Source organism: Oryctolagus cuniculus, chromosome 19 (assembly GCF_964237555.1).
Source record: "Oryctolagus cuniculus chromosome 19, mOryCun1.1, whole genome shotgun sequence".
Taxonomy (NCBI): Eukaryota; Metazoa; Chordata; class Mammalia; order Lagomorpha; family Leporidae; genus Oryctolagus; species Oryctolagus cuniculus.
Window position 1 is genome coordinate 31,345,859 of NC_091450.1, and position 21,568 is coordinate 31,367,426.

Sequence of the window (21,568 nt, forward strand, 5' to 3'; positions counted from 1 at the left end):
GATAGAGTTGGAGTCACTTTGGGGTATGGTTGGGCATAGGGCTGGGGGTTGGGCTAGAAACAGCTGGACATGGACTTGAGGAGTAGGGCCCATTTTGGAGCAGAGCCTGTGTGAGGAGCGGGGCTTTCATTGGGAAGGGGGCTCGGCTCTGCCTGCCCAGGCTCTCCTTTGACATCTCAGCATTTTGTGCAGCAGAGGTGGCTTGGGTTGCAGCCTGGGGGTTATTTATAGGCTGTCGAGGGGACACTAGATCACTTTGCCACCTCTCTTGCAAGACTCCTAGGGCTGGCTTCCCTTGGGGGAGGTGCTCTGGGGATCCCCTAGGTATCAAGGGCTCCCCACTTTGTCACCTGGCTCAGCCCTTAGTCTTTGCACGTGGATCTAGAGTCCCAGTCTGTCTTGTTTGGAGGTTTTGTCTCTTGAGAAGGGGGTGCTGCCAGGGTGTAGTTCCAGCCAGGAGAGGGGTGATGGGCAGGAGCAGAAGCTGTTCTGTGGTGGCTAGGGATGTGAGTTGGGGGCTCCGGCCACTGCATGTGCTGCTGGGCCCTGCCCTTGTCTGCCCTTGAGTTAATTTGGGCCCTGTGGGGCTGCAGGCTGGAGTGGTGAGTATTCCAAGCGGCTGTCAGGTGGCTAAGTATGGAAACAGCAGTGTAATTGGATCCTGAGCCACAGCCACCCTCTCCCCTGTACCCCCTCCCCCGCAGGCTGGTCCCAGCTGCCACCTCATTTGGGCTTCCACACAGCAGGTCCCAAGAATTTTTAGCCTTTTAGGGACATCCTTTATGTTTCCTGCCACTGAGGCAACTGGACATCGGGCCTATCCATGGGCCTTGCTGGGCCCTTCTGCAATGGGGAGAGGGGTCGGCAGGTGCTCTGTGGCTCCCTGACCTTTTTGTGCCTACCCCAGCCTGTGCTTCAGTGTGGGAGCCCCCTCCCTCCCCACTTCTGGGCTGTGGATTTGATCATGGTTCTGTATGTTGTAGAATGCAGACCCCAAAGATGGTTTCTTCCCGTACCCACCGGGAGGTTCCAAACCACAGGGGCTGTTCCCCCATGCCCTGTAAAGACATCCTGCCCACAGCCGTGCTGTCCTGGGTAGTCCACCTGACTCTTAGAGGCAGCGTCTCTGCACTGAACTCCTCTTCCCACCCCGTGCTGTACCCTCACCGCCCTCCCTGCCTTGCCTGCCCCTCGGCTGGGCAGCAGCTGTTCTCTCTACCCCCACCTCTCTACCCCCAGCTTCCAGTTGGAGAGGGCTTCTGGGCAGAGCTGCGCTTTCTTTTCTTCTCCCATACTGCTCTCCTGTCCCTCTGGACTAGGGTGGTAGACTCTGCAGCCTCCTCTTCTCCCTGTGATGAGACCAAGGCCACTCCTTCTCCTGCCATCAGTCACAAGTGCCCATGCCATGACCTGTGTGAAGCAGCCGGGCTGTCACCAGACACCTCCCTGGTCTCCACCCCCGACCTGTGCCCCCGCCCCCAGTCCTTTGTCCCTACCAGGGTTCTCTGGACGAATCTCACTTGGGGATCAGCCCCGTGAAGGACAAGGGGAAGGACCCTGGAGGTGGTTGGATCTGGGACTTCATTGTCCAGGGCAAGGCAGGGAGAACAGAGGGAGTCAGCCACAGCCACGCCAGGCCAGTGCTACCCTTGTCCTCGCGGGTCTCTTTCCCTCCCCTCGCCTGCCTCTCCCCGCCAGGCCCTGCCTGTGGTGGCTGTTACCCGGTGCTCAGCGGAAGCTGCTGTGGTTGCTGGGCGCAGAGTGATGCTCTCGGTCCTCTGGCCCCCCAGAGGATGGGGGTGCCAGGGAAGCATTGCTTTGGGTTTAAGCCATAGGTGCTCATTGCTAAAGTCTGCATTTGGGATACCGTTGCTTCCTGTTGTCCTTCCTGCTGTCTGATACAGAGACTAGAGACCTTGTTCCCACTTCATCTTCCTGTGCACCCAGCCAGCCCTGGGATGCAGACTTGCCAGTCAGCTGCAGCCTACCCACCCTGCTTCCCATGCAAGGGTGAATGCAGCTGGGGGTGCCCGTCTGAGAGTCCAGGGCTGACCTCCCCTCCATGCGAGAGGAGGGTGAAGGCTGACTTTCAGGAAGCCTCTCCCCACACCTTACCATTCCCAGAAGGAGGCCAGTGTCCTGTTTCCTCAGCAGGGCAGCCCCACTGCTCCCATGCATAATGGGGAGGGCTGCTCAGAGAAGGTGGTGGGTCAGGGGTCTTGAGAGCACAGACCCCAGAAGTCTTTCCAGTCCCCTAAAGCCGCATCTGCAGCCAGTCCCCTGATTCCTGGCTGGGACAGCTGGGTGAGCCCATGGGAGCATCTGGTACCGATTTTCCATAGGAACTCCGGAGCTAACCTGGGATACAAAGTGGGTGCAGCTACCACCACCACCAAACAGGGCCTTACTTGGTGGCCTGTGGGGCCAGTGTGGGAAATGCTGGTTTTGGCCCATGTCTGGGTGTTAAGAGTGAAGGTCAGGCCGGCACTGTGGCTTACTAGGCTAATCCTCCGCCTGCAGCACCAGCACCCCGGGTTCTAGTCCCAGTTGCTCGTCTTCCAGGCCAGCTCTCTGCTGTGGCCCGGGAGTGCAGTGGAGGATGGCCCAAGTGCTTGGGTCCCTGCACCCGCATGGGAGACCAGGAGGAAGCACCCGGCTCCTGGCTTCGGATCGGCACAGTGCCGGCCGCAGCTGTGGTGGCCATAAGGGGAATGAACCAATGGAAGGAAGACTTTTCTCACTGTTTATAACTCTCTCTGTTTCTCTCTCATTGTCTAACTCTGCCTATCAAAAAAAGAGAAAAAAAAAAAAAAAGAGTGAAGGTCAGACCTCTAGTTCCCGGAGGTCAGAGCTGGAATCCAGGTCTCTTTACTCCCTTGCAAGTGCTTTTGCCTAGTTAGACCCAACGGAGGTCCAGACGAAGCCAGTAGCTTCCAAGCAGGGGGCTGGGCAGGGCTTCTATTCCCTGACCTGGCCCCAGGGGCCAAGGATCGGGCAGGTGCTGTCTGTCCTGGCTGGAATGAGAGTGGGAATGGGTGGGGTTGTAGCTGCCTGGATGGAGAACCCTGGCGTAGCCCTTTCCCAGACACAGTCCCTGCTCCAAACCCAAATCTGGCCCTTCGCAGCGTGGCCCCTGCCATGCATATGCTGCAAAGACCCTTCAAATACCTCATTGCATTCTGTCAGTCATGAGCTCAGCCCGTTTGTCTTGTGTCCCTGTGATTTTTCGGATGGGACACCGGGAGAATTCGGATAGGCCTTCTGTCCCTGCTGTGCTTGCAGCCCAGTAGGGGAGGGGCTCCTTCTTCCTCATGGTTGCATCTGTGGGAGTAAGAGAGACTCAGCAACAGCAGGGGCCCCAGAGGAGGTAGGGAGTCTGCCTGGAGTGAGCAAATGCATCTAGAAAGGCCCTCGGCCAGTGTGGGGGCAGCAGAGGGGGAAAAGAGCGGAGAATATTTGATCTGGGCCTTGGGGAAAGGAGGATTTAGATGCAGAGACACAGGAATGGAATTCCACATACAGGGAACAGGCAGAGTCAAGGTCACAGGAATGGGCTCCAGCGAGATCTGGGAGAGGTCGCCTTGTCTGGCTTGGGCGAGGCTGGGCAGATAGAAGTGGGGGCAATAGGGTCTGATTTGGAAGGTCAGGTTGGGGCTGAAGCGTGAAGGCCTGGCCAGTTGGGTTGAGGAGGAGGAGTGCTTTATTCTGTGGGCAGCAGGTAAGCGTGGAGGGCTTTCGGAAACCATCTAGCAGGACTGAGGCGGGGGACCCCAGCCTACACTGGGTCCTGCCACAGAGGGCAGAGCGGCTGTCTCAGGGACCCTGTAAGGAGGAAGAGAGGCCTGTTGCCCTGAGTCATGTGGTGTTGGCAGCACCAGGCCCACTCCCTGGCCTCCATTGCTGGAGTGACATCAGGCAAAGGGAGAAGGGAGGCTGGAGGTGAAGTCAGTGTACATCCTTGTCTTCATCCCTCTGAGTGGTGGGAGCTGCTGTCGCAGGCCAGGAGGCTGGAGACAACAGGCGCAGAGTTCCCCTCCTAGCTCCACCCTCCTTCATTCACCAAAAGTCTGCAGTGGGTAAATCCCTCCTTTCACTGCATCAGCGTTAGTTTTGTTAAGTGCAGAGGACACAAGCGGGCACGTGGCCTGAGTAACACAGTAGCCAGCCTCGTTCTCATCCTTCCTTGTGACTGGAGGCAGGAGTCCCGTCTCAGGTCTCCTGGGAGGGCTGCACACTTCTCACAGCCCAGGGGTGGGGGGACTCACTTCACGTGAGGGGGACAATGGAGAAGAGCTGCTTGGTGGACTGGCGTGTGTTATCTCCCCCCTCTGCTCAAACCCCGCCCCAGACTCTGCACCCACCCTGTCTGGCTCCTGGGTTCCGTTTCGGTATCTCCCTCTACTTCCCCCATGCTGCACCCAGTTCGTATCCCAGGTTCGTGCTCCATGCCGGCATCCTACTGTGTCCTCCACTCTGCCACCAGGAAGCTCCGTCAGGAAAGGCTCTGAAACCCGCCCAAATGGAGGGCCGATGCTCGAGCTCAGACCAGCTCTTGCACAAATCCCTTGTTGTAAAGGAGTCAAAGGAGTTTAGCTCAAAGAACGCATCTCCGAAGAGGAACTGCTCATTTGCTTGGTGAGCAAGGTCTTACTCAGAGTCCCTGAGTCACAGCGTGGAGGCAATAGATAGTCCAGGGGTTCTGAGGGCAGAGGGACTCAGTTGTAGAGTCAGGCGTTCTCTGCCTGGTCTTGCGAGGGTGAGTGAGTGAAGAATGATGGCCATGGTGAACACAGGCATGCCAAACTGAGCTGCCCCATGCTGGAGAGGTCCCAGTCCCCTGTGCTCAGCCCCAGCCTGGCGTGGCAGCAGGAGACGAAGGAGGCAGATGGCACAGTGGGGCCTGGGGGTGGGAGGGGGTCAGCTGAGTTTCTGGAGCCAGGCGCATGCTCTGGTCTGCCCTGCTTCTCTAGGGTTCAGGAAGTTCTATTCCCTCTGGTTTCAGCCTCAGCCCTCAGAGTCAAGGTCCCAGGTGCCCTCCCACCCCAGGGACACACCTGCCACCCCCTCTCCCTCCCTGAAGAGACCCCTAGAGCAGCCAGTCCTGAGCTGGGAGTTTGGGTGACAGAGTGAAATTTAAAGGCCAGAATTAAATCAGAATTAAATGTAATCACACACCAAACCTAATTAATATAATTAAATCAGAATGTAATGAATCATTCAATTTATAAAGCCACCCAAAAAAAGAGATTAATTTAATCAGAATTAAAGTGCCCAGCTATTAGGAGATCAGTCATTGATGCCTCACGGCCCAGGGCCTTGCTGGTGCTGGTGCTGGTTCTGGTGTGGTGTGGTGTGGAGGGGAGGGGAGGTAGCCCAGGGCCTCCCTGGGGGCTGATTCCAAGGGCATTGTGAGGCCATGGCAGGAGCCAGGAGCCTGTCTTTGCTCAGGTCATGCAGTGGGGAGCAAGGGAAAGTGTGGTCACTGATACTGCATCTAGCTGCAGGTGCTGGGGCCCAGGAGCACTCTAGGGGGTATTGGTGCCAGGCTCCCTGCATCCTAGGGGCTTTTCTCCTCCCCTCCCTTCCCAGGGCCCTTCTTCACAACCTCCCGAGCCCTTGACTGCTTGCAGTGCGAAGTGTTCTAGACACCTAGTGAGTGCAGGCTGTGTGGCCTGCCCTGGGCAGAGGAGGCACTCAGCGCAGAGTCCAGAAGAAATGTGGGTACAGTCTCCCTTGGGGAGCACACCCTTGGGCCAGGGAAAGCAGGAGGGACCTGGGTTAGGGTGAGGGACAGGATATGATCAGAAAGAAAGGGACCCAGACTTGGGTGCTTCACGCACGCGGGCTCAGAGGAGTGGGGCATTTGACAAGCGCAGCACGAGGCCTGGTGGGCTCAGCAAGGTCCTGGCCGGGTTGCATGGTGCAGGCAGGAATGGGCTGTGTCTCTGCCTCTGGAGCTGCGCTTCTATTTAGGAAGATGACTCGCACTGAAAAAAAAAAAAAAAAAAATGGAACTACACCCGCCGGCAGCCTACGCTCTGGTTGGTTCAGAGGATGGCTGGGAAGGTCAGTCTTGCAGGGGCAGGGTTCCAGCTCGCCGTGCAGGAAGGGGTGAACACCGGGCTCTCAGCTCTGAGCGACCAGGGGGCTGTGCTTTTGTGTCATTTGCTTGTACATTGGTCCCTCCTTGCCCGCAGGGTTTTTTTTTCCCAAGATTTAATTATTTTAAATGAGTTACAGAGAGAGGAAGAGAGGAAGAGAGGAAGAGAGAGAGAGAGAGAGAGAGAGAGAATCTTCCGTCCATAGATTCACTCCAGAAAGGCTGCAATAGCCAGGGCTGGGCCCTTCTGAAGTCAAGAGCCAGGAATTCCATCTTCGTTTCCCACTTGGGTGGGAGGGGCCCAAACACTCGGACCATGTTCTGTTGCTTTTCCCAGGCCATTAGCAGGGAGATGGATTGGAAGTAGAGAGCTGGGACCTACACTGGTGCCCATCTGGGCTGTAGGCATTGCAGGTGGCAGCTTTACCCACTACGCTACAACGCTGGCCCTTCTTATCTGCAGTTTTGCTTTTCATAGCTCTAGTTACCTGCAGTCAACCACAGTCTGAAAATTTTGAATGGAAAACTCCAGAAAGAAACCACTCATAAGTTTTACGTACCTTTTGTTAGAGTATATTGTTATAATTGTTCTAATTGATTGTAGTTATGTTGTCAGTCTCTTACTGTGCCTAGTTTAAAAATTAAACTTTACCATAGGTATGTGTATAATGTTAACAGCTAGTGCATACAGGGTCTGATGCTGTGTGCTGTGTCAGGCATCCTCTGGGCATCTCCCCACAGGTGAGGGCCACCACACTGCCTCACTGCAGTCCACTGGGGGTGTCATCACAGAAAAGGGACTCTGCTATGTCACTACAGTCCACTAGGGGTGCTCTCCAGATGGGGACACTTCACTGCCTCAGTAACAGCCCACTGGGGTGTCCTCACAGATGAGGGACACTTCTGTGTCACTACAGCCCCCTGGGGTGTCCCCACAGATAAGGGACACTGCACTGCCTCACTACAGTCCTCTGAGGGTGTCCCCAAGATGGAACACTACACTGCCTCACTACAGTCCTCTGGGGGTGTCCCCAAGATGGGACACTACACTGCCTCACTACAGCCCTCTGGGGTGTCCTCACAGATAAGGGACACTACACTGCCTCACTACAGCCCTCTGGGGTGTCCCCACAGATAAGGGACACTGTGCTGCATCACTACAGTCCTCTGGGGTGTCCCCAAGATGGGGACACTGCACTGCCTCACTACAGTCATCTGGGGTGTCCTCACAGATGAGGGACACTGTGTTACATCACTACAGTCCTCTGGGGGTGTCCCCAAGATGGGACACTACACTGCCTCACTACAGTCCACTGGAGGTGTCCCCAAGATGGGGACACTGCACTGCCTCACTACAGTCCACTGGGGTGTCCCCACAGATAAGGGACACTGCACTGCCTCACTACAGTCCTCTGGGGGTGTCCTCACAGATAAGGGACACTGCACTGCCTCACTACAGTCCACTGGGGTGTCCTCACAGATGAGGGACACTGCACTGCCTCACTACAGTCCACTGGGGTTATCCCCAAGGTGGGGACACTGCACTGCCTCACTACAGCCCTCTGGGGGTGTCCTCACAGATAAGGGGACACTGCACTGCCTCACTACAGTCCTCTGGGGGTGTCCCCAAGGTGGGGACACTGCACTGCCTCACTACAGTCCACTGGGGTGTCCCCACAGATAAGGGACACTGCACTGCCTCACTACAGTCCTCTGGGGGTATCCCCAAGGTGGGGACACTGCACTGCCTCACTACAGTCCTCTGGGGGTGTCCTCACAGATAAGGGGACACTGCACTGCCTCACTACAGTCATCTGGGGGTGTCCCCAAGATGGGGACACTGCACTGCCTCACTACAGTCCACTGGGGTGTCCTCACAGATAAGGGACACTGCACTGCCTCACTACAGTCCTCTGGGGGTGTCCTCACAGATAAGGGACACTGCACTGCCTCACTACAGTCCTCTGGGGGTGTCCTCACAGATAAGGGACACTGCACTGCCTCACTACAGTCATCTGGGGGTGTCCTCACAGATAAGGGACACTGCACTGCCTCACTACAGTCCTCTGGGGTGTCCTCACAGATAAGGGACACTGCACTGCCTCACTACAGTCCACTGGGGTTATCCCCAAGGTGGGGACACTGCACTGCCTCACTACAGTCCTCTGGGGGTGTCCTCACAGATAAGGGGACACTGCACTGCCTCACTACAGTCCTCTGGGGGTGTCCCCAAGGTGGGGACACTGCACTGCATCACTAGCACAGCACAATGCCTGGCTTGTTGATGGCATTTAACAATGTCTAATGAATGAGCAGATGCTTTGTGTAGAGACATGTGAAGACAGTGCCTAAAGCCAGGGGGTGGGACAGCACAGAGCATGCCCTGGCTATGATGTGGGGCTCATGTCTGGGGGAGAGAGGGCACTCTGCTGGGTTGGGGCCAGTTGGGAACAAGTGTCTCTTTCCCCAGGCCCCAGCCACCTCTAGCCCGTTCCTCTTCAGGCTGGTCCCTGCACCATTCCCTCTGAATTATTTTTGGATCCCTCTAGAGCAGGGACTGCACCCTGAACTCAAACAGGTGCAGACAAATCCTGGCCTGGAGTTTTGGGCTTGCAGGAAGTGGGTTGTGCTGGGAGCTCAGCCCAAAGCCAAGCCAGGGGAGAGCCCTGAGGTTTGGGAGCCCCCTCCTCCCTCCCCCACCAATAACTGCCAAAACTGTGGGCCCTGGGCCTCTTCCAAATGGCCATTCAGTTAGGACCTGGGCCGGCTCAGTCATCTCCCATAGGATGTTCCCTAGATGGCAACAGCTAAGGGCTGTGCAGAGTCACTCCCTGGCAGGCAGATCTGATGAGCATCCCAACTACTCCGTGCTAAGCTCCTGGCTCCACTGTCCTCTGCCCCTCCCCTGTGTCCACCAGAGGGACTCTCACCAGTGGCTGCTCACTTAGCTTCCCTGCCTTTCCTCCTACCTCTGTTCAAGTGTCAGGTGGATTATGCATCTTTCCAGCACTTACTGGGAAGGCGGGGCGTGTCAAGGGATCAGTAGTGCTATCTGGGACCTGGGAAGGGGTCTGGAAAAATTTGGGCAAGGGTCTTGCCAAGCACTTGCCCTGGCCTGTGGGAGACCATCCTGGCCTCAGGTTCCCAGTGGACTGAGCGTGGGTAAACAGAAATCTAGTGGTAAATCCGCCCCCTCTCCTGTCTTTTCCTGCCTCAGTTGCCTTTTCAACTTGGTGATCAGGCTGTAAGTTCCTCCTCACTTGAAGCTGCCCACATGAAGACAGAGTAGCCAGCATGGGGTGGAGTGGGAGCACCAGGACTTGGGGACAGAGCAAGCACTAATTTTTGTCACAAGTGAGCCACCAAACCTCTTACCATTTCTGCACCTGTCTCTTCACCCATACAGTATGGGAAATAATATTTGTCCTATTTACAGCACAGGGCTGTTGCATGACTAAAATAAGAAAATGGTTATCGGATGCTTAAAATATTTTTTGATATCAGATACTGTTTAAGGTTAAGAGGACTGTGACAGCAGTGACAGGGTCTCAGTGTTACAAGTATGCTGCGACCTGACAGTCACACCGGCTTCCTCAAATAACAGGACTCAAACACAACCCGGGTGTCCAACAGTGTTTCTGCTCCTGCTCTGGGCTGTGGGGATCCTTAGGGTTCTCTGTCCTCCAAGAGTTGACAGCCAGGAGGAGACATGGCTGTGCTCTTGACAGGCACTAAGAACCATATAAGGCAGGTGGGATCAGGGCTAAAAATAAACAGCCAGAGGAAGAGGGCTGGGGTGGGGCTCGAGCTCATTCTACAGCATGGGGATCTCAGGACATGGGGCAGGGACTGGGGCTGGGGGCCTGGGGAAGAGGTGACCAGTTTGTGGGAAACTTCCCAGAGCCAGCCCAAGTGTTGGTTCCTGTGCTGTTTTCCTGTGGTCGCTGTGACAAGTCTTCACAGATCTGGTGCTTACAGCAACAAGCCTCTCTTCTTGGACAATTCTAGGGGCCAAAATCAAGGTGTGGGCAGGGCCATGTTCCCTCTGAAGGCCCTCCTGCCTCCTCCGGTGTGTGATGGCTGCCAGCAACCTTGGCCTTCCTGGCTTGTAGCCTCACCACTCCAGTCTTGGCGCCTGTCATCACATGACCTTCTCCCCATCTGTGCGTCTCCCTGTGTCCTCCCCTCATCACTCATGCGCAAGGATGATGCTGGATTTAGGACCCATCGTAATCCACTATGATCTCACTGTCATTAACAACATCAGCAAAGACCATGTTTCCAAAAGGTCACGTTCTGAGGTTCTGGGTGGCATGAATTTTGGAAGAAGCCATGCAACACAGTACGGGCAGAGGTGGCCCCTATCCTCCAAGCCTCTGCAGTCGCTGACACAGCCAGGGCAGCATGTTGAGTGAAGGACAGGCAGCTGGTTGGGGGCAGAGAATTCCATGGGCAGCCACTCAGCCTGGCTGTGGTGTTCTGGAGGAGGGTGGGGACAGGGAGAATTTACCAGTTTCTCTCCTTAGTCTGCTGTTCTGGGCTCTCCTTTGTCCAGCTCTGCCTCACCCTCCTAACCGAAGCCACTATTCCCTATACAAAACTGGCTTGGCTGCTGCACTGTGTGGTGTGCGTGTCCACATCCCCACCTAGGTGCTGAGACTCTGCCATCAGACTGTTAGTTCTCCCTTCCTACTTGCCTCCCCTTCCAGTAAGACCCGGATGGTTTTAAGGAGAAAATCTTTATTTCACCAATTCAGTTCATTTGGTTATCACATGATGATAAGCCAGGAAGGCAGCTCTCCAGGCACTTTCCTTTTTTTTTTTTTTTTTTTTTTTTAAGATTTTATGTATTTATTTGAAAGGCAGAGTTGGAGGCAGAGAGAGAGAGAGAGAGACAGAGAAAGTCTTCTGTCCACTGGCTCACTCCCCAGATGACCACAATGGGCAGAGCTATGCCAATCTGAAGCCAGGATCCAGGAGTTTCTTCTGGGTCTCCCACGTGGGTACAGGGACCCAAGTGTCTGGAACATCTTCTACTACTTTCCCAGGCCACAGCAGAGAGCTGGATTGAAGTGGAGCAGCCTGGACTTGAACTGGTGCCCTTATGGGATACTGGCACTGCAGACAGCAGCTTGCCCGCTCCACCACAACGCTGGCCCCTCCTCAGGCACTTTAGTCATGTGAGCAATAGGCCTGGAGAGGTTAACTGACTTGGCTGCAGGACACATAGCTTGTTGGCACTTCTCTGTTCTCAATCTTGGTCCTTTCCCTTTGCTACTAAGTTGAAGGGAGGTCTTTTTACTTGGCATTATCAACCTTCCACCCATCCACCCACCCATGCATGCATTCACCTATGTATCCGTCCATCTCCCATCCATCCATTTTTTCGTTCTCCATCCATCCCTATCCACCAGCCATCTGTTCACCCATCCATTCATCATCTCCCTTCCATCCGTCCCTCACCCATCCATCCATCCACCCATTCATCCCTCATCCATCGATCTACTTCCTTCTACCCTCCATCTATCCATCTCTTCTCAGTGGCTATTCTAGGGGCTAGGGATACAAAAAGAAGATAAATAAGTTATATAGTTTATGAGAATGCAGTAGGTGAAGTGAAGAAGAGTAAGCTAGGGAAGGGGGATGAGGAAGGCTGATTGGGAGACAGTTTCCAGTAGGGTGGCTAGGGAAGCCCTGACATTGGAGCAGAGACTTGGAAGGAGAAGGAGTGGGTCAGGCACTTGTCTGAGGAGAGCATCTCCAACAGTAAGGCAGGAGGGGCTTGGGTGGTCAAGGGAGAGCGAGTCCCGGCAGCTGGACAGACAGGTGGTGCAGGAGAGGCAGTGAGGCCACAGGACATGCAGTGCAGGACAATGTGGGCTTCAGCCTCCCTTTTGTATGAGGTGGGTGCCACCGGGGGGCTGTGCAAGGGGGATGTCACTCAGTCACTCCTCTCATGTGGAGAACACATAGGGAGCAGGGGGTGGGGGCTGAGGTAGAAGCAGAGGTTTCAACAAGCCAGGTGAGCGATGGCAGGAGCCAACAAGCAGTGATAAATAGTGGTTAGATTAAAGGTAGTCAACACGTGGTGGTTTTTTTTTAAACCAACCTCAAGAAGAAATCCTTTGTCCGTACATCTTGTGACTTCTGGTGTCCAGCTTCCCTCACAGAGTGCTGTGTTTTCTGGGTTGGTTTGTGTTGACACGTGGGTCAGAGCCTCACTCTTTTTCATGGCTGAGGATGTGCTAGACCCCTCCTAGTCCACCCATCCATTTGCTGGTGGACATTTGAGTCTTGCTGCTGCACACGTCAGACTACAGGCTTTGGTGTGGACATGTGTTTTGGGAACACTGTATTTTCATGTTAGAAATGTGCTATCCATTTCCATTTCTGTCCAGCTCTCAGAATCACACCAGATATCCCTGGAGCCTTGCCTGACCTGGTGTGCAGCAGGCCCTTGATCCACAGTGTCAGGGTCAGGCGAGCAGGGCTGGCGTTCTTTTCATTTTATTACTGATGAAACCAGCGGAGAGAAGTTCGCAAACTGGCTCCCTCTGTTTCTGGCTCTGCTCTTTGTCCCTGACCCCCTCCCTTCTCTCCTTGTCCTCCTGCAGCATCCCCAGGTCCCCAGGCTGCTGCCCTCACCTTGCCCCTCGAGGCAGTTCTGCCTGACCACAGGCTTCTGTCCGTGGGCAGACCTCCCACCACCAGCATCCCCGGCCTCTTTGCAGCCTGACAGGATAGCAAGGCCAGCTGTACTCCAGGCCCACGGATGGGCCCAGAGCTATTGGGCTTCAGCCCCTCATGGCTGCCTATGGCCTTGGAGATGTAGCATGACCAGGAACAGAGCCCTAGGAGCACAGTGGGAGTGACCCCCGTGAAAGTGTGTTCCACCTTTTGCAGCTGTAAGTCTCTGGGGAGGTGGGAAGCAGTCAGACAGAGGAGAGAGTGGCGAGATGCAGTTAGGAGCCAGGAATGTGGCAAATGCCGGAAGGCAGACAGGCAGAAAGGCTTCTTCCCTCCATGACCCTGTTGACACCTTGGTCTCACACTTCAGGCCTCCAGAGTCGTGAGGGATACTTTCCTACTATTTCCAGCCAAGGAGGCTTTAAAAATTTTTTTTTTAAAAATTTTAGTGGGCCGGTTCTCTGTGTAGTGGGTAAGGCTTCTGCAGTACCGGCATCCCATATAGGCGATGGTTTGAGATCAGGCTGCTCCACTTGTGATCCAGCTCTCTGCTATGGCCTGGGAAAGGAGTGGAAGATGGCCCAAGTCCTTGGGCCTCTGCACCCACATGGGAGACCTGGAAGAAGCTCCTGGCTCCTTGCTTCAGGGCACTGCAGCTCCGGCCTTTGCGGCCATCTGGGGAGTGAACCAGAGGATGGAAGACCTCTCTCTCTCTGCCTCTGCCTTTCTGTAACTCCACATTTCAAATACATAAATAAACCTTTAAAAATTTTATGAATTTATTTCAGCAGCAGAAACAGAGAAAGAGAGAGACAGGGAGAGAGGAGGTCTCTCGCATTTGCTGGCTTACTCTCCAGATGTCAGAAGCCAGTCTTTGTGGGTGGCAGAAACCCAGTTACTTGAGCCATCACCACTGCCTCCAGGGTCTGCATTAGCAGGAAGCTGGAGTCAGGAGCCAGAGCCAGGAACTGAATCCGGGTCCTCTAATGTGGGATTTGAGTGACTTAAGTGCTGGGCTAAATGCCTATTCCCTAAGCTACTATGTTTCTGGTACTTTGTTCTGGCTGCCCACAAACTAATATGAGATCATGGTAGGGCTGCAGCACAGGGATCTGGGCCTTGTTTAGTGCTGAGGGGAACCCTCTGGATAGGCCAACCCTGGGCTCCTACGATGCAGTCTAGGGTGGCCATGTGTGACTCTCAGGGCTGGCCAGGGAGCGTCACTCTGGGGACAGCGATTGTGTGGAATGTGTACGTACTCTAGATGGCCCTTGGCTGTGAGCGTCCCTTCTCCTGGTGAGCCCTGGGGGAACTAAGGAGGAGATGGCCTGCAGGGCCTTCTGTGTGCCCCGGGGCTGCCAAGGGAAAGGACAAGCGCGCAGCAGCCAGTGGCTCTGTGGAGGTGTCAGCCTCCGGTGCCAGTGTTTGAGTAGATGGCGTGGGATACAAGAGCCCGGGCGCTTGCAGAAGGAAGCTGCTTTCCTCTTCATTGCCCTGGAACAACTTCTCTCTTAGGCTGGGGTTTTGAGAGACACAGGCTTGCGACAGGCCTCGGAGGGTGCAGTTCAGAGTCTGGCTTACTCAGGGATGCGTGTCCCCATGCGTCTGAGGTCCAGGGGTCCAGGCTACTTGGAGATATAAACCAGAGGGCAGACAGGAGTTTCTGGAGTGGCCTGTGTGTTCTCGACGTCTTTGCCTGTGGTGCCCCCTGCTCCGGGCGAGAATTCAGGGTAAGCGGCAGGTTTGTTCTGGAGGATCTGAGGGCTTGTACGCTTCTTGGAGCAGTGGACGGGAGGGTCTTTCCTTTTCTGTGATGCCCCGGACTCCGGAAGACTCAAGCCTTCTGGTCCTGTCTTCTTGTGGTCTCTACTGTCCTAAACTCAGCTAAGAGCTGATTTCGCCCGGTTCTCATGATACTGGCTCCCCCTGTCCCCAGTGATGACAGCAGCAAGAACCTTCCTGCTTTGTTTTGTGGAACACCGTGCTTCAAGGCGAAGGCGGGGAGCCGAAATCTCCATGTAGACCTTGCTTGGGGAACAATCTGATGTCACATCCGCTCTGGCCACCTCCCAGTAGCACTCACAGGGTGCAGGGACAAATAGGGAAATGGACAAGCGACTCGGGAACACCAGGTCCTCTAGATAGAATGGGTAGGGGGTGAGCATAAAAAGAGTGGCCATACCAGAGAGGAAAGGAAGTCGTATTTGTGGGGGAGCCCCTGGGAGGACCGCAGCAGAGGCTTTGTGGTTAGTCCTGGCTTTGCCCCATGGCTCGGTGACTTCTGGCAGCTTCTTGTCCCTCTCTGTGCCTTGGTTTCCTCATCCAAGAAAGTGAAGGAATTGGGCTACTTAATTTCCAGGTTTCCTTCCAGTTCCAGAAATGTCTAATGGGAAAAGAACTGTAAGGATGAACAGTAACGGGGCACCTGGGGCCACACACGTGAAGCCCTGAAAGTGGAGCCCATCTGTGGCGGGTGTGGTGCTGCGTCCTGGGGAAGAAGTGGAAAATCTGGTCTCCTGCTGCTGACCAGCAACTTTCCCAGAAGGGCCTGTGGGCCAGGGGCGCAGATACCCTGCCCTTGGCTTGACCTTCCTCCTTACCCTCCTCGGAGCAGACTTGGGACTGGGCAGCTTCTCCAGGACAAGCGCAGCCACGGACAGCTCACAGCTGAGTGGGTAGGGGGTGCTGTTTGTGCACTTACTGTCGGCGCTGCTCACAGGGCCAGAGCCACAGAGGAGGGTGTGGGTGGCTGTGCGGTCCTCGTGGCGGCTTCTCCAGGCTATAGAAACATCAGCTCTGATTTCACTTGAGCAGCACCAGCAAAGCGCCACTCCGGGGGCCGGGGCGCCTCTCTGTTCCCTGCTCATTTACTGTGAGGGCAAGGAGGCCAGGGGGCACAGCTAGCGGCTGCTCTCCCACGGCGTGGCCGTTTCGGAGCGACTCGAAGGGTGCTTACTTGTTCTCCACCCCTGGAGGGGCCTTTTACCTGCTCTCAGACAGACACACCCTCACGAAGGGTCGGCTTATTTGACCTGTGTGCGTGCGTTCGTGTGGGGTGAAGTACAGGGCCCCCTCACCTCAGGGCCGCAGAGCTGTGGTCACCCTGGATGCTTCTGGCTGAGTCAGGGCCTGCTGGATGGGGCCAGTGACTGCAGGGGTTAACTTTGGGCTCAGTAGGAAAAGCTCTTGGCCCAGGACCTTGACAGCCCAGGCCCATTCCTGTTCCCAGACCAGCTGGAACCGCATGAGCAGAGCAGGGCAGGACGGGGCGACCCCAGGGTGCCTGCAACCCAGCCCAAGCTGCTTCTGGGTGGCAGCAGAGAGAAGGAACCCAGGCAGAAAGATCTCCCCAGACCCCCAGGAGCCCCCAGACCCAGGGCGGGCAGAAGGACAGAGTTCTGTTTTGACTACCGAGTAAATTTGGAATTTGGCCTTTCTGGGGATTAACAGTTATTCTTCTAGTCCTGTGTGGAATGGTTTTGAACACTGAGGGGATTGCTAGAACAGGCATTATTATCTGTGTTTTGTGGGGGAATACAGCTGGGGGAAGGGGCCCAAGGTCGTGTAGCTGGTTGGTAACACAGGAAGGCACAGAGCCTAGCTCTCCTGACTTCTGGGTGCATCCAGAAAATAGGCACCTACACAGCTCACAAGGCAAAGGGAAGCCCTGAGCTCATGCTGGGGAGTCAGGCAGATTTCCCCAGCCTCCTGGGGTTGGGGCTGACGAGGTTCTGGCCTTCTTGCCAAGCCCGAGATGGCTCTGACCTTAACCCAGGGCATCTGCTTGCCTGTGCCTAGAGGGAGCCACATTCCTTTGACTCCCAAGTGGATCCCTCCCTGCCCAGGGCGCCAGTTAATCTCCCAGCCCTCCCAGTAGCTCCTCCCAACAGACCCCAGGGAGGCAGGAGGTGGGAGGTAGGGGAAGCCAGGCCCCTACCTCGGTCTGTCTCAGAAAAAACTATGGGATCAGTCAGGGTGAATGGATAAAGAAAATGTAGATACACAATGGACTATGATTCATTTATAAAAAGGAATAAAGGGATAAAGTCTGCAAAATGAATGGAGCAGCATTTTCACATTGACATTAGACTTCTTGGTGAAGGCAGGAAGAAGAGGGTAGGCTAAAGCAGACAGACATGGTCCCACTCACTGGCCCAGTGAGGCTAGGGCTGGCGGTACAGGCGCCATGTGGTGCTGGAGTCTTGGAGGGCCGGGTGCTTACTGTCAGTGCACCTAACCAGCACTGTGTCCTTGGGTCTGGCTCTTATTAGCATTTGAGGGTCTCATTCATTAGTGGAATCAAACTAATTGTTCTGTGGAAAGTCACTTTGGGCCCCAAATTCCAAGGTCCTCTCTGATTGCTCTGTCTGTTGTCTTATTCTACCTCCTGGGTTATCATTTTGGGGTAGATGCTGACCAGGGACAGGCTGTCCTGGTGGGGTTAGCCTTGACTTCAGGAGCTTGGCCAGAAAGCCAAAGAACCCTTCCAAGAATGGCTGCTTGTACTCTGCGCCCTGCGTACCCTGGTCTAGGGGAAAAGGTCAAGGAATGGCGAGGGATGGTCTCAGGTCACGGAGGATGCGGACAACCCTTCCTCTGGCGAGCACTTCCCTTCCAAGTCCCCTAATGGCCTTGTCCCTCCGCAAAATCGTTCGAGGGCTTCACCCAGCGAGTGGAAGCACAGGAGGCTCTGAGTGGAGAATTCGCTCCAGAGAATAAGGACAAGAGAAGATGAGACGCCAGGAGAGCTGCTGACGCACAGCTCTGAATCCAGGAGTGTTCAGAGACAACCGTCTCCAGGAAGGCGGGTCAGGCTGCCTGTCCCAGCTGCCTGAGCCCAGGGCCTCGAGGTGCTCCCGCCGCTCTGAAGAGATTCTGAGAAACCAAAACGACCTAGCGCAGGTGGTGAAGATGCCGCGGCCAGGGTTCCCAACTCCCTAGGGCAGAAGGATCCAGGCATAGAACCTGAAAGGAATTCTTCTCCCCAGAATGTTATCACTGATAAATCCTTCACGTAACTGTGTGAGTATTTCTTTTTTTTTTTTTAAGATTTATTCATTTATTTGAAAGGCAGAATTACAGAGAAATTGGAGAGAGAGAGAGGTCTTCCATCTGCTGGTTCACTCGCCAGATGTCTGCAGTGGTCGGAGTTGGGCCGATACAAAGCCAGGAGCCAAGATCTTCTAGGTCTCACACACAGGTGCAGGGGCCCAAGGACTTGGGCCATCTTCTACTGCTTTCTCAAGCCATAGCAGAGAGCTGGATCAGAAGCGGAGCAGCCGGGACTCAAACTGTCGCTCAAATGGGATGCCAGCACTGCGGGTGGTAACTTTACCCACTATGCCACAGCGCCGGCCCTGAATATTTGAGGTTCGTGTGACTCAGCACTCAACAGTTTTGGTTTAAATGGATGAGAACTCCAGTGGAAGGACCACCTTGACAGATCCTTGTCTGAGGAGGCCTGGATGGGTGGAGTGCAGGTGCCCTGGAGCGGGCTCCAGGCCACAACACAAGAGATCTTGGTTTCTGACCTGTCTTCTGGTGTCTAGTTTCAGTTTTGGGATAGACTCCCTGGCCCCTGATGTTGGGGTTTGGCTTGCTCAGAGAAGAGGTTCTTAGAAGTTGGTGTTCCAGAGTCACTCTGACCTGACCCAGGGACGGGGCATCTGTGCCCCCAAAGCTCTGTGGGCCCTGGGTCCCACCCCGCCCTGGCCAGGGAGCTCCGCTCTTTCTTGGCCTGGTTCTAGCCCATTCTCCGAGTGACTGACGCAGCAAATGGCTTCACTTGCTGAGCCTTTCTCGCTTCACAAGAGGTTAGCAGTGCTTGCTTTCTCTGCTTCAGAGCTGCTGGGAGGGCCGGGAGGAACATGTCCATGAAACTACATGAACACGGAGTCCTGCACGAGGGTGAGAAGCCATCTAGCTCAGGGCCTCGCTCCTGTGGCTCGACAAAGTGAAAAGACGCCTTGAGGGTGGCTGGATGTTGGAGAGAATGATTGACAGGAAGAGGTTTTAGGGAAGATGCAGGGAGAGAGGAAGGGAGCAGTGGTTGTTAATCTCCTTCCAGTTCCTTCCCCCTCAAACACGGGGCAGACAGGCTGAAGGAGGGCAGTGACACAGGGGACACAGGGTGGCCGGCTGACCTGCTGTGTACATCATGTGCCAGGCCCCACCTATGTGGTCTTCCCTCGCCCCTGTAGTTGCTTCTATGGGACCCTGACACTTTTTGGGATGTGGTTTGTGAACTCCTCAGGAGAAGAATTCTGGACTGAGGACGATGGACCTGGGTCCTGTCCCAGTGTGACCCTGGCCGTGGGCAGGTTTCTAGAGCTCTTGGCCAGAGCTTCCTCCTTTACAGTTGGCCTCACCAGGGCTCTTGGCAACCCCACAATCTTCTGAGTCCATGTGAAAGTGCTCTGGACCAGTCAGGAGCTGAAGGAAAAAACGTCAGAGTGTTTGGTTGGAGGTGGAGGGAGGGGAGAGCCTGGGACTGGGGCTGAGTCTGGGGGGCTGTTGGGAGTAGCTGAAGGGATGGCTCCCCAGGAAAGGCGGATGGCAGATGGCGATTTGGAGAGAAGCAGGGCGGGCTTATGCTGTGCCCCCCTGGGCTGAGAGAGGCACTCAGGCCTTCCATGTTTGGGGCTGAGCTGCAGGCCTGCTATTTGTATGCCTTGACGTCAGTGCCCAGGCCTGTCCGGGGCTGGGGTGACTGACTTGGCCACAGCACACACGTATGGTACTTCATGTTCTTGGATGGACCAAGGCTCACTCAACCCATCCAGGGTGCTTGGGGTCCTCTGAGCCTTCCCCATGCCCCCTGTTCCAGGGGCCAGTAATGGGCTTCTACAAGAAGCCAGAGGGGTTAGGGAGAGAGGGAAAGACATCGCGCTTTGGTTTTGTGCGGCTGAGTTGAGTGTCATCTCGGGCTCTTGAGCTCTTGAGTCTCTGCTGTGCTACCTAGAGGAGACCGAGGCCCAGTGGTCAGCTGCTTCCCAGGGTTGAGTTTTGGGGGCCGAAAGGGACAGCTTGCCTCATTGAGAGACTTTCTGTCAGGGAAGTTATTTTTAGCCTGGGAAGGAAGATCACAGGGCGCGAAGCCATCACCCTCAGTCTTTTTCACTCCAAATTATTTAGCAGGTCGGGGCAGCTTGGCACTAGGTTCTGATAACCAGGGAAGGATGTGGATATAAACATGTTCAACCACACGCACATGCTCAGCTCCCTGTCCAGCAGTGTGAAGGTCACAGCAAGTCCCCACTGTTTGGAGTTCTCACCCCCCATTGGGACTGTGTGGCCGTCTTGCCCTCAGTGGGGAACGATGGTCTGTTGAGAATATCAAATCCTACAGTGGGTCAGACCTAGAGTTTCTTGAGCTCTGTATCACCACCACCACCACCATCACCATTGTCATCACCATCACATGATTAGAGGTGAACAGGGATCTTTGGAAAGTGAGCAGCCTTATCCACTGCTTTTCCAAGGGCAGACGCCAGCTCTGGGAGCCCTCGGTGGGCACCTTCCAGTGAGGAGGGGTCTTGGGATCCGGGTTATTTGGTTTAGTGGTTGCACTGCTTTGCACCTTTGCACACTGGAATTACCTTTGAGCTTTCGAATTGCCTGTCACAGTCAATAAGTCCCCATGCTGGGGCTATCTAGGGGCAGGGATCTTTTTTCTGCCAAGGGCCATTTGTATATTTATAATATCATTCATGGGCCATTCAAAATTATGAACTTAAAAATTAGCCTGCTATAGATTTATTGGATTTCAAGTCCTGCCTGTGGTTACCTTGGCAGGGCCAGACCATGTGATTGTATGGGCCCTACGTGTCCTGTGGGTGGGCCATTCCCCACCCTGCAAGTCGATTTTCATCAGAACCACTGCGGAGGGCCGGGGGGAGGCAGTTTAATGGTGGTGTGGACCAGCGCCTCCCAGACTGGCATGTACAATGACTCCACTGGGCGTTTTGTTAAATGCATATTCTGATCCGTGGGTATGGCCTCAGGCCTGGCCCAGGCCCACTCTGCTGGCTCCCAGGGGACACTGAGGCTGCTGTTCCTCCACCTGTGCTTTGAGTGAGGGTGTGGGGATAAGTTCAAAGGCTGACAGTCTCCTTTTCAGCTTTGAAGTCCAATGGCTGAAGCCAGTCACATGTAAAATGGGGGTATGAGTAATAGAGCAATACTTGCTTTACAGAAGCAACTAAGATTAAATCAATTCAGTGAGATGAAGTTAAAGATCGTGTTTACATGTAAAATGCAGGTGCATTACTCAGGATACTGAGCACACCTGTGGATAAATCTTACAGGCTACGTGATGGATCTGTCCTTCTGCTTGGAGCACTCTCAGTCTCCTTGGGTTAAACCAAGTTCCTGCCATAGACTTTTCCCCATGGGTGGACGTGTAGGACTTACAGGAAGGTGTTTAGGTGGTAATGAAAGAAAACGTAAGTGAGTAATGTCTAACTCCTCATGCCGCCTTCAACTAAGGGATCAGGAGCTCTACCAACTTTAACCAAGCATCTCATTTTCCTGTGGGTCAGGCAGCGTCCCAGGTCCTGGGAACACAGAACTAGGACTTGGTTCCTGCAAATCTGTAAGGAGTCAGGAGCAGCCCAGAGCATGACCCTCAGGGGAAGGCTCATGCAGGCAGAGGCTGAGGTCCCATGGCAAGGGGGCCCTAGTGCCCCCCCCAACACATCATGGTGTGGGAAACCTGGCCCCAGGAATGGGCAGTTCTGGGTCCACCAGGTGGCCATGTCTACCTGGTGACCATGTGTCTAG

General features: G+C 54.9%; 1 protein-coding gene across 3 annotated transcripts in view; it reads left to right on the forward strand.

Moving 5' to 3' along the window:
• The window catches only part of SRL (sarcalumenin), a 54,630-nt gene that overhangs the window by 14,244 nt on the left and 18,818 nt on the right, over nt 1-21,568 (forward strand).